Genomic DNA, 13,230 nt, shown 5'->3' with positions numbered 1-13,230 from the left:
ACATACGCAATTAACAGGCATGATAAACGTTCCTCATACTATAAACTGTTAGTTTCTGAAGGTGGAAAAGAATCGTAAAAGAATCAGCTGTTCAAAAGAACTACTTCAAGAGCAACTTTATCAACAATTTGAAAGAATGATTTTAGATTGTTGATATTATGATTTTAGAATCAACAATTATAAACCTTATAATTGTATGTCCAACATATTTGCACACTCGTTGTCAAGGCAACTGAATTTACATCCAGGATACATGAATAAATGCGAGAATTTTTTGATAAATACAATGAGACAAATTTGAACAGGTCATTCGAAGATGTGTTAGTGGCTTGCATTATATGGTGGGTTAATGCGACGTGTAATGAAGTATTAACCTGTTCATCAAGCCTAATCACACAACAAAATATTGCAAAACTGTGCACTAAAGTCATGGGAGAACCAGTGCATAGTTTTGCAATATTTTGTTGTGTGTTGTGTTGGGGATGACAAAGCTAGTAACCTAGGAAGGAATGTGATGGAACTCGCTCTCCCATTCCATCTGTCTTGAAACTATTCATTACAAATGCTTTCATTAGTTTGCAATAATGTAGGGCTCTGCTACATACTGGAAGAGCTATCCTTATTAAATGCTAAGCACTTTTACAGACGCTTTACAAAAAATATAGTGAACTGTTTTCAGAATAAAGGATAAAACAATATGCCAAAATATATATATATATAACAGGAGTAACTTTTCTCTAGATGAATAACGGGCAAATTTTGAACTTGGGATAAACACAGAAGACACAAAATGGTTCAGTTTTGGCTTCAATTGCTTTTTTTTTTTATTAGCAAAATGATTTGAACTGTTATTTCATACTAAGCTCGTCATGAACATCACGTCAACGCAGTTGTGAAAATGATGAAAACATTGAAAAATACAGTCGAAAATTTAATTCTGACTAATTTTAAATGAACGGTATGTAAAATTAAAAGAACTGGTTTTTATAAAGTGTGTGTTGAGCATATCAGTACGCTGCTATGCAGTGATTTTTGCTTTTGAACATAGGTTCAAGATGAGCGGATGAGAGATATTTGCGCCATTATAGTACACTACTTGGAAAGAAGTCAACGGATACCCCATGGGCAAGGAACATCGTGCCATGTAACGAATCACGTGTTTGTAGTCGTTATAAATTGGAAGAATATCATGCTCTCAAGTCATATAACTGTCTCCAGGTGAAATGGCTGTGAGAAAGGAATGACCTGGAATGGTAAACTGTTGACAAATTGGACCAACCTAGGTCAACAATCCATGATACCATACTGAGATTGGAAGTGCAGGAAGTCAACTGCAAGTGCTACCCCCAATGGATGACCCACCACACTCACCGAATGTGACCATAGAGTGCTATGAAGGATAATATGCAAAAACTACCGTTCGTCGGCCGACATGTTGAATGCGGAGTTCCGGGCATCGACTGGAACACGAATCTGCACAAAAATATTCAGAACCGAGGATTACAACATGGGTTTCCATGGTTGGACCGCAATATGCAAGCCTCACATTACCCGAACCAACATGCTTCAGTGATGCAAAGGGCGTGTACAGTGGGACGTGGAAGCTTGTGTTATGGAGCGACGAATCATGCCACATCCTCTACCGAGCAGATGGTATGTGTGGATATGGCGGATGCCCGGTGAACGTCTCTTAGCAGAGTACTTAACCCAAACTATGGTCCTGTTTTTCCTGGTTTGACTTTGGACCTCTGCTTGTGATGCCACGAACAGTGAACTGCGAGAAATATCTGAATATTCTAGACAATGCAATGCTTCCTACTCTGTGACGTTTCTATGGAACTGGCACGGTGTCATAAGGTTATTGTTGCAGCTGTGTGATTTGTGGATATGAACGTCACCACACTTGACTGGCCTCCACAGAGTCCTGATCTCAACGCTATTGAACATCTGCGGGATCAACTGGAGCGTTGGATGAGGTAAAGAGACGTCGGCTCCACAACAGTCCAGGACCTCATTACATGCCTACAGGAGGAATGGGCCAAAATGGCCCAGTGTTTATATATATACTTTCAAAAAAAGTACTGCAACTTCAACGACTGCTGTTTTGTCTCAGGTGCTGCAGTAATTTTTTGAGGTTGAAGCAAAATTTGATGCAGATTCTTTGCTCCTTAAACTCCTCCATTCCAATTGGAGAAGAAAGTCGACAAACTACTAAAACATGACGTTACATAAACCAAGACACAGATTCTCAGCCTACTGGCCGTTGGCATACTGATTCACAAAGGGCACTGCTCTCCCCCTTAGACTGTCGGAAGGCCGTACTACAACCGGTTGGTGCGTGCCTATTTAATTCCCTGAACTTATATATACACTGGACCATTTTGGCCCATTCCTCCTGTAGGCATGTAATGAGGTCCTGGACTGTTGGGGCCAACGTCTCTTTACCTCATCCAATGCTCCAGTTCATCCTGCAGATGTTCAGTAGCGTTGAAATCAGGGCTCTGTGGAGGCCAGTCAAGTGTGGTGACGTTAATGTCCACAAATCACACAGCTACAGCAATAACCTTATGACACGGTGCCAGTTCCATGGGTGAAAACTGATCCTATCGCGCGCATGCATACAAGCATAACAATGTTGTTACCATCTGTCTAATATTGCGTTGGAAGGGTTTTGGCACGGAGATAACATTATCAATACAATGCAAATCCGTACTACTGTCATTCGACATCAAGTAGAATGAATTTAGTGCTATTCTCCGTGCCAAAGCCCTTCCAACGCAATATTAGACAGATGGTAACAACATTGTTATGCTTGTATCATGCGCGCGATAGGATCACAGTTTTCACTCATAGATGAAGCAAATTGTTTTATTTGAGCACCTCACGGAGGAAATGATCTCACCGGTCCAAATTAAATTTCCACAAAAGTAGAACTTGCATGTTGTTTTTGGATTGCTGAATTCAACTTTCAGTTTAAATGTACTATGGGCATTTTTAAGCAAGATTTTTATGGCATTACCACCAATGAGAAATCGTAAACCTACACTCGTTTAACAGCTAAAGACGTTTTAACACATCCATGCCACATTGGAAAGCCTCCATAGTTCGATTTCTAATAATGATGCCCTGCCCTTTGTTTGAAAAGACATGGTTGCGAATCTCATCTGGGACGCGAAGAATCTTTAAAGCACTTTTTCAACTGGTGAGTTAGCAGTTTCATCCGCTGGCAGTCCGCGCGGTTAGTCTAGTGGCTTTGCGCTTCGCAACCATATGACTGGGGAAGGAGTGTCCTGGGTTCGATTCCCGTCGAAGACGTGAGGAATTTGAGGATCTTCCTCAGCCATAGCCAAGTTAGCCGGTCTTGGGCACGGGCAGTAGGGTTTTTCCCGCCAGTTTATCTGGCGTTTTTCATCCCGCAAGTAGGCAAACCGGCCCCATGAACACACGGATCTACAGCCATAAATACATAACCCACCCATGAGGGAGCTCAAATCGCCCCAATAGGGACGGGGGAGAAAAAGGGAGGAAACTCCATACGAATAAATAAATAAATAAATTCGGCAATACAGATAAACTATCTAGGCAATGCATACAGTTCATAGCGATATAGTCCTATGCATATACATGCTGTATACGCTTACGGATATAGTACCCTCCTAATTTCAGTGTCTTTAACGTAGCCAGCCTCTATCCAACAGGCTGGGGGTTCAAATCCCACCATGGACTTAGATGCTTGTTTTTGTCTAAAGACAGTTTAATCACCTGATGTGAAACTATCGTCCCACTTACTGGAGACTTGAAGTGGTTTGAAAGGCCATCGGCGGATCCCATCTGGATACGGAAATAATTCACTTCAGCGACGTGTAATCAGTGGTGAGCTATGGAAATTTTAACAAAGGACTCGCATCGTCGAGCAAAAAAAAAAAAAGCTAACTAGCCCTTATAATACTTATATTGCGACTTTGTAGAGCTTCTGACCGATACGATGATCCCTGTAGGACAGTGGTGTTCACCCTTTTTTACTACGCGAGCTACTTTTCTATAAAAATTTATTCGGCGATCTACTCTCTTATATAGATCACGTCCCCCCAACCTGATATCTGATTACGCACAAATAAACAACTAAAAAAAATACACAACTAAAAACTTTATTTGTGTATTTAAAAATTTATTTATCACTTTTAATTATTTTAATACAACAAATATTTTAATAGAACAAAAAAAAAAAAAAAAAATATATATATATATATATATATATATTGGAATAAAATATTTATTTCTCTATTTTGGAAAACCAAAGTTAGAAAAAACAACAGATTGATTACAAACTCACGAGTTACAGGAAATGCTGGTTGATTAAAAAAAAAAAAAGTTAATTAATGTGAAATTTGGCATTGTTTGGACCTCGCAATATTTTCATAGTCAAGTTGATATGAAGTGGCCAATCGCAGACCATCATCCAAATGATCATTTGTAATTTGGTTTCTTAATTGATTTTTTATGAGGGTCATATTTGAAAAAGCGGATTCTGACAAGTATGTTGATCCGAAACATGATAGTATTTTTCGCGCAATATCAGTCAATATTGGAAATTTCATGTGTATACCTCAAAATGACTTCATTGTTTATTGATTTTAAATGCAAACTATTCTGAATGTTTATTATCTCGAGTTCTACTTCAGCTTGGTTTACATCAAACAGCCCACTAATTTTATTTGAAATTTCTGTGATGTTCAAGTTTTCTTGAAATGGATTATTGATAAAAGATACAATCATTTCAGTTTTATTAAAATCTTTAAATCTTGAATTTATTTCTTCCTCAACTAATTCTATTTCACGAATAAATTCTTTTAAATCATAGCGAAACATTTCTTGATTTTGTTCAAAAAATTTTAATAAATATGGGAAATGTCTAAATTCGCGGTCATTTATATTTTTCTTTCATAAAATTAAGTATTGTTGGAAAGTTTTTATTGAACTTAACATGTCAATTAAATTTGTATCTCTACCTTGTAACTCTAAATTTAAATTGCTTAATTTCGTACAGAAATCTACTAAAAATGATAAGTGTAACAACCATCCTTTATCACTCAATTGTGGATAAATATCTCATTTTTCATCAAGAAAAATTTTATATCATTAATTAATATAAGAAATCTTTCTAAAAATTGACTTCTGCTGAGGTAGCAAACATTATTGTACAACAGAAGTTCCCTATCATCATCTGCTTGTAATTTAAATAACCGTCGTTGCAGGGCTTTTCCTCGAACAGAATTTACAATTTTAAATGTAATATCCAAAACATCTTTTGTGTTTATTCTTTTACTACACAGTACTTGTTGGTGAATAATACAGTGGTACGTTAAAAAATATGGAAATTTGTCATCGTTTTCACACAATGAAATGAAGCCTGATTTATTACCTATCATTGCAGGAGCACCATCAGTAGTAATAGACACAAGTTTAAAAAGCGGAAGTTTGTGCAATTTCACAAATTCATCAAATGCCGAAAAAATGTCTTCTACCTAGGTCCTTCCCAATAATGGTGCAATTTTCAAAAGTTCTTCTTTACTTGAATAATCTTGAAATACCATGCGAATAAATACCATTAACTGAGCAATATCAATGAAGTCGTTTGATTCATCAAATTGTAATGAAAACGCAACACACTGGTGAATGTCTGACATTAACCTGGCCTGGAAACTTTTCTCCGGCAATTGGAACTCTTCCTTTCGGCAATTTGAAACCTTGTCTCCGGCCTAGAAGTAGTCTCTCTCTCTAGCGACATCTCGAACCGAGAAGCTCCTTTCTGGAAGCGGGAAACTCCTTTCTCAAGCAACGTGGATCCGGGCAGTCTCTCTGACGGCGACCCTGGACCGGGCGACCTCCTCTCTGACAGCAATTCTGGAACTGGGACCCCTTCTGCTTGCTTCAGTCCCTTTTTATTAGGCCTCCTCTGAGATCTCGCATGAAATTTGGCAACCCCCAAAGAATTGGTATGAGTCTTTCATCTTAAGTTTCAAGTTCGGCACGCCTTTTGTTCTCCTTCACTTTCTTTTGATTGTAAGTTGTCGGCCATCGGAAAGTGGTTTGAACTCTTTCTGATTGACTTCGGAGATGTTTACACTTAGAGCCTGCAAGTCTTTCTCATACATATAAGTTTCAATAACAATCTTTCTAATGCCGCCATGTATACAGGTTCGGCGACAAAAACATTGCCTTTGTTTTTAACACTCTAACATATTCTTATTAAAGCAGTATATACAGTTAGCTTCAAAAGAATTATTTACAAAAACATCTAATACAAACTATACCGAGACAAATAGAGTTTATTTTTTTACAATATTCACATGGGACTTAACCTAAGTAAAAAATCGATGTAATGTACTTTGGAATATTTAATATTTAAGCTACAATCGAGTTTCTACACTTTGCTTATAATCGTATTCACTCGGCTCGCTGTTTGACTTCCACTGATCCAAATTAATTCATTTACCCGGACTTATAAGAAAATTACTGATTTGACAATTTTAACGAAAAATAAATAAACAATAGCAATACACTGAAAGCGAATTAAAAATAATACAAAATAATGATGAATAAAATATTATGTTTTCAGTTTTAATTAAATTTGTAAGTAAGGAGGAATACACAAGAGATCGACCAAAAATCGTTCGCGATCGCGATTAAAAATTCCAAATTGAGATGTCGGTTTAAAAAGCCTTTATATTTATCGTTCGATGCCAAACACACGGCCGATCTTTAAAATTTCGATACCAAGGTCTTTTTGCAATCGTGTTTAATTCTCGTTGATTTTTTGGTGATTGATGATGAAAAGCATATAATTTATCCATAAATATTTCAAAATGATTTATTTCTTTAATGTTTTTTTTATCGAATCGTCTAATGCTAATTGTAAACGATGAGCTGCGCAATGCCAAATCACAATGTTGAGAAATTTTTGTAGAAGTTTGATTGCAACACTTGATTTGTTTCCTAACATTATACTAGCTCCATCAGAACAAAATGCAAGCAGATGATTTTTTAAATAGTTATCAGAAAATCCATATGAATTTAAAGCAGCAATTATAGTAGCATGTATACATTCCGCGGTGGTATTTTCTAGTTCTACAAGATTATTAAACAATAAGAACAAGGGGGCTCGCAAATTTGAGAAAAATTTAACAAAGGGGTCGCGCAAGCCCCCTCGAGCCCCTTATAGTTCACCACTGCGTGTAACGTATGACATAATAACATTTGTTGGAAATTGGCTCTGTGTTGAAAACAAAGGAAACACCAAGAATTAGATTCGTGTTGGTTTAAAGCAATACGCCAGTCTTTTCAACGAAGTCTCTGTCAATCCATTTGTTGACTACAATCGTCAAGTATGTATTCCACTAATGTAAATAAATAGTAAATAAAATAAATAGTAAAGAGTAAATAATAGCGAGTTTTCAATGTATTCCTTTACAGCTTTCACCTGGAGGGGGGGGGTCCCTGAGTACTTTCATTAGGGTGGCCAAGCTGTATGGCTTCCCGCACTGTAGGGTTTCGCGGTATGGTAAATATTTCTCTCTCTCTCTCTCTCTCTCTCTCTCTTTCCGTGTGTGTGTGTGTGTGGGGAGAGAGAGAGAGAGAGAGAGAGAGAGAGAGAGAGAGAGAGAAAAGGTTCCATGATGGGCTATGTTTGGTTTTCTGTCGCCTAAGTAACGACCAGCTGCAAATAACAGTCTTAGCTTGGACAAAAATGGCATAATTTCCTTAATAATAAGAGTAGCTTCTTTAAACTTCATATGAAATCTATTCTTGACAAAACTCTTTGGTCTGTAAAGTTTTTGTAAAGTTTAGTTTTTAATTAAAATATTCTGATTTCACATTGAATACTTCTCAGTTGTTCCACATACAAGAAACATCAACTTTAGTTGATGTTTGCATGGACCTCAATGATACATTTCTAAAGCTCCACGAAATTCCTTGGTGATGGGACTTTATCAAGAGCATCTTCGTTTCATAATATCTCAAAGTTAGTGAGACCGATATCTAGCGAATAAGTGGAATACACAACCCTGTTCACCATGATGCTTCTGTAACCGTTCCCGAATGGCATATGCTGTATGATGTTGTGCATTCCTTTTCTGAAGTTCATTAAATACAAATGGTCAACACGAATACAGGGTTGGTGGAAACTGAAGTTTGGTGGAGGACACATGTAGCATACCAAAAGTACTGTATAGAAGAAAGAGGATATTGAAGGATTATTGTAATGGATTAGCCAAGCTTAGTTGCTCGAATTTATAAGAGCAAGAGTGAATGAATTCTAGAAAGAGTCCAGAATCTATTAAAAGTTAGAAATATGGAAAGCAAACTACAAGGACTTGCAAACAGTTGTCAAACAGATGTCAATACCACATTGTTTCGATCGGATTTTATCTCCTCTAGGACATACTCTACACCATTCTGTGATATGAGTCGTATGTTGGACCATTTCTCTTTCAAAATATTGTTGGCTGGCCCGTGTACCACTATTGAAAATAACGGTAGCGACCTAGTTTGGTATGACCAGAACCCAATATTCCAACTGTTAAAGAAAAAAAAAAGTTTATATCCAGGAAGTTTTTCCAATAATGCAACAGAACCTGCAGTATGACCAGTGCACTGTCTATGCCACGATATTCACCAATCTGCACTGACATGAATGATGTTTGACTTATATGCAGATTTTCATCCTTAAAAATAGTCCAGCCTGAGTTCAACTTCTTTATTCTCTAAGTTCGTCGATTGTTTCCATATTGAACTGCCAAGACTTTTGTCCCACCCTTTGAGCATCGCATCTTTTGTTCTCTTAATATGTCCTGAGTGATTCTTGATTGAGGCGGAACCCTGGCATCTCCATGGCTGACAGTTAAGTGTAGGTGATGCAGACATTTACCATTATCTCGAACGGCTAGGCTACTGAATATAGGGTTACATGTCGTACGTTTCGTATAGTCTTGAAGATGCTACCAGCATTTTTGTTATAAACACTCAATACGCTCTTTATGGAACGATGTAAATGAGCTACAACCTAATTTTAAAAACATATAAAAGGCATACACATTCAAAGGACAGATTTTAATGCGTTAATAAAATGCTATTCGTCAAGGCAATGTAAACAACAATTTTCATTTCTTTCACAGCAGGATGGTAGCTAGTTTTATAAGGAAATATCACCGAAATGTTCTAATTAGGCACACTCTGAATTCTTTAACTCACCCAGAAAACGAATAGCAGAAAAACAGAGGGGGAGCGAATTTGAGTTGATGTCATTTCAGAACTTATGTAAATTTTGTAATGCATAAAAATATTTGGAAGCGTGAGTCTAGATTGTTATGTATACACTTAGCTCTTCCATAGATAATTATTTGCAAGTAAAATTATCGGCGCCGATCGCACTTTTGTATTCTCGCTCGAACAATGTAAGCGTCTAGAACGAACCGAACCGTCTGAATCTGTTAGTTTACATTTCGAAAATTTTCATTAGCTGTCTGGAAGTCTATTTCGTTCTGAAAGCATGGTTTTCACTTATTCGTCATGAAACGTATGCAAGCACGGTCTATGCCAATTCTTTTTTTGTTCGACGCGAAAAGTCTAATTTACACACGCAGATAGAACACGTCTTTATTGTTGTCTGGCATTCTACGTTAACGGGTATTTTAATACTATATATTGCCTATTCACTTTATTGGGATCTTGAAGTAATACCATTATGAGACCTGCCTCTGGTCTCAATTAATGTTCTGACATTAAGCAGCAATGTGATGGTACCTCGAGGAATACTGTTCTAGTTAGGAACCACTATGGTTCGCAAATTCTGCGAATTTAAACGTTGCTTATTTTGAATTCGCACAAACTGCTGCATTGAAAGTAACTTTATTAATCGAAATACGATGAATTTATTACTTCAAATTATGGAAATAATTAATTTTATTAAAAGTATAGACTAAAATACTATTTGCAGTCTATACTTATGGAAAGTATTGTATAAATACAATATTTATGCAATACTTTTTTTTAGTTTCGTATGGCGTTGCAATTCTGTCATTACTTGATTTCTTCTAAATTGTGCATTAGTGGACAAATAATTCCGGAAATATTTTTTATTCCCGTGGAGAATAACAAATGACCTCTGAATCTTTTAAGATTGAATCTGCAAAACTGTAGTTGCCCATATGAACAAAACTAGTACATTTTAGATATAACAGTGGGCATATAGAACATATAGAGAAAAAGAATTTTGTCATTTAAAAGAACTTGTTACAGAAAGATTCTAAGAATAGGATGGGTACAGAAAATCACCAATGAAGAGCTCTATCAGAAGATACAACTAAAACAGAATCTAATGCAGAAGATTATAAAACGGAAGCTGCAATTATTTGGACACATCTGTAGAATGAGTGAGGACTGGAAGATAAAGACATTTATGTTTGGTATTTTGGATGGTTTAAACAGAAGAAGTGATTCGTGATGATGATGATGATATAGAACTTTATTGATTATCAGCTTTTTTCTTCCCTCCTCTTTTACCTTGTGGTGTCGAGGATTTTTCTACATTTAACTGCCACCGTATCGAGGATAACATGGTTAGCTCTATGTCTTCCGGTGTGTCCTATGTCTGTAGATGCGTGTGTTGACGAGCCGGTTTACTTGTTCTAGGGGACAAAAAACCCGAGTTTCTAGGTGAAAAAAAAAACCCTACCTCTATATGAGACCGGCTAACTCACCTTTGGTCGAAAGAGACTAGATAAAAGTTCCTCACGTCACTAACGGGAATCCGAAAAACCCAGGTCTTTCCGACCAAAGGGCTTCGTCTATACTGACTGAGCTACGGAGGCTCATTAGTAGAGGCTAAATACTAATAACAATCAATGACTATAGTATTATATATATAATACTATAGTAATACATTGATATTAGTATTTAGTATTCGTGTGAAATCACACGAACCTTCAAGTGAAAAATAACCTTTTCACTTGAAGGTGGTGATGGCAGGAAGTGAAAATACATTCGGCATTAAAGTAGACGATAATTTTTAAAAAGAAATCATGCCGAGAAAACACACCTACAAAAAGCTTGTGGTTAGCATTGTTGTAAACAAGGCTTTGGCGTGAGATTTCATTTCTATTCTCAGTGCTCCGAAATAACGTGTAAATGTTACAGTGGTCTCTTGAACCAACTTCTAGGTCCCAAATGTTCGTTTCGTATACACTTCAGCTTGTTTTCAGCAGGCAAGATTTATTGCACATATGTTTTTATGAATGTTAACTAACAAATACTGAGAATTGTTACTACTAATGAAAATACTGAGAATTGTTACTACTAATAAAATATTGTAGTAGTATAGTTGGTTGCTGACTACAGGAAAACTTTCACCTAATGACATTCATTGGCCAATGAAATTATTTTTCGGGGAGAGGGGGAACGAGGGCGTAGACATTACTATCGTTCGACGTTGGATGGAATGCGTCTGCAAGGTAAATCTCAGCGTTGTTTGCCGTAAAGTGAATGATGTAACGTTCTTTAGAACGTTATTGACCCACTAACTAATTCTGCAAAACAACACTTCTTCACTATTCATCTTGCTTGCCGTTTACTTTATTTTATTTTTTGTGAATCTCAATCAAGTTTATTCTAATATTACATGTCAGAGAATATCCAGCAAACAATCTCTTCTTTTTTATTTTCTCTGCCTAAAAATCGGTCACCCTCATTCCATCAAATTCCGCAGATGCCACCACCATTTTGAACTTTCTGATTTTCTTAATCCATGTGTGATAAATCTCAGAAGGAAATACCGAAGTTGTATTATTTGGATATTTTACTGTTGACATCTCCTGCTAGTTTCCATTTTCAAGTGTTGAAGGTCTTATCTAGCAGGTGAAGATGCTGAGGAATTTACACGAAGTGTTCACAAGCCTACAAAACACCTGCTCTTCAAACATTTTGGATTTCTTTCTCACCACTGATCCTCTACTATGGATGGTTTTCCCGTCCTGGAAATTCACATCATAATAACCTATCGTGTAGGTTTCGTTGTGATGTGACTTGATCACAACCTCCTAAATTTCTATTTGATATCTTATGATCTTTTGCATTGTGGTGAATCTAGTCTTCCTTTTATATTGTATGATTCAAAGATTTAACAACTGCTAAGTAGTTGTTGGAGACTTCGACCTTGACAAATTTAAATATAAACGAAATAAAATACTTTTGGAACATCGTGATGGGGTAACTTCACTAACTTAGGAGAGTATAGAGGAATTTTAAACAATAAAAGTCTTCGAATTTTCTTCTAAAACTTGTCAGGCTCTTCTTCAATAATTTCTTCGGTACATTTTTATGTATGAAACCACCAATTTTTTTTATCAATCCTGGCATTTAATATTTAATTTACTCCATCATCCTTCTTGATCCTTCAGGAAACTCTACCCTAAGTATGAGATTCATTATCTGTCATCACGGGAACATTACGGCCTGAAGCAACAAGGGATATGAGACCAGTGTATTGTCTTTAATCCAATATCTTTTTCTAGATGGTTTGCCTCTTTTGTAGGATGAAAAACCAGTTTTCGAAGCAGAAAAATTCCCCTTTTACATTCTTATAAGACGGGCTAACTCACCTTCAGCTGAAAAATATCCCTCATAAAGGTTCTTTACGTCCTATGCGGAGTTCGAATAATCCAGGTAAGAGATTTTTAGAATAAAGATGCATAACAAGTTTTTAAAACCTTTCTAGCTTCAAAACCAAAATGATTTCTTGAGAATGTATGGAATATATATTTTTTAATCTTAAAGTTCATGCATGTATAAAACTGCGTTATGTGACAAAGGCATCCTAGTTACAGAAGAACTTAATCAGTGCCTAAATGATGCTAGAAAATATATGTTGATGGATTGTCCTTAGTCCGACTTTTCTAGCCTTCTTGATGTTTGGAGTTTTAAATTAAATGTCTGTCTAAGTACTGGAAAGGTGCCAAAGCGAAAACATTCGCACCACTTTTTAAAGAAAACAAGGTAAAGGAAAAACACTGAAGGGTACTTCATACATTGATGTGTGTATAATAAATGTTGAGTGTTTTGTTTGTTCCATAGTTAGCATAAATTAACAATTACGTTTGAAAGATAATTAGCATTGCAATTTCCTCAATTTTCATTTAAAATTAAGTCAAATAATCATCATAGTGGTCCGAATTT

At 36.4% G+C, this 13,230-nt stretch overlaps 1 protein-coding gene across 2 annotated transcripts in view; it reads right to left on the bottom strand.

The window, feature by feature from the left end:
• LOC150096861 (low-density lipoprotein receptor class A domain-containing protein 4-like) overlaps positions 1-13,230 on the bottom strand; it is a 213,887-nt gene that overhangs the window by 159,617 nt on the left and 41,040 nt on the right. The gene's annotated exons all lie outside the window — the stretch shown is intronic.

The sequence above is a fragment of the Typopeltis vanoorti genome, chromosome 18, assembly GCF_054136105.1.
Source record: "Typopeltis vanoorti isolate ZY-2024b chromosome 18, IOZ_Tvanoo_1.0, whole genome shotgun sequence".
Taxonomy (NCBI): Eukaryota; Metazoa; Arthropoda; class Arachnida; order Uropygi; family Thelyphonidae; genus Typopeltis; species Typopeltis vanoorti.
This window is presented reverse-complemented; position numbering and strand designations above follow the sequence as displayed.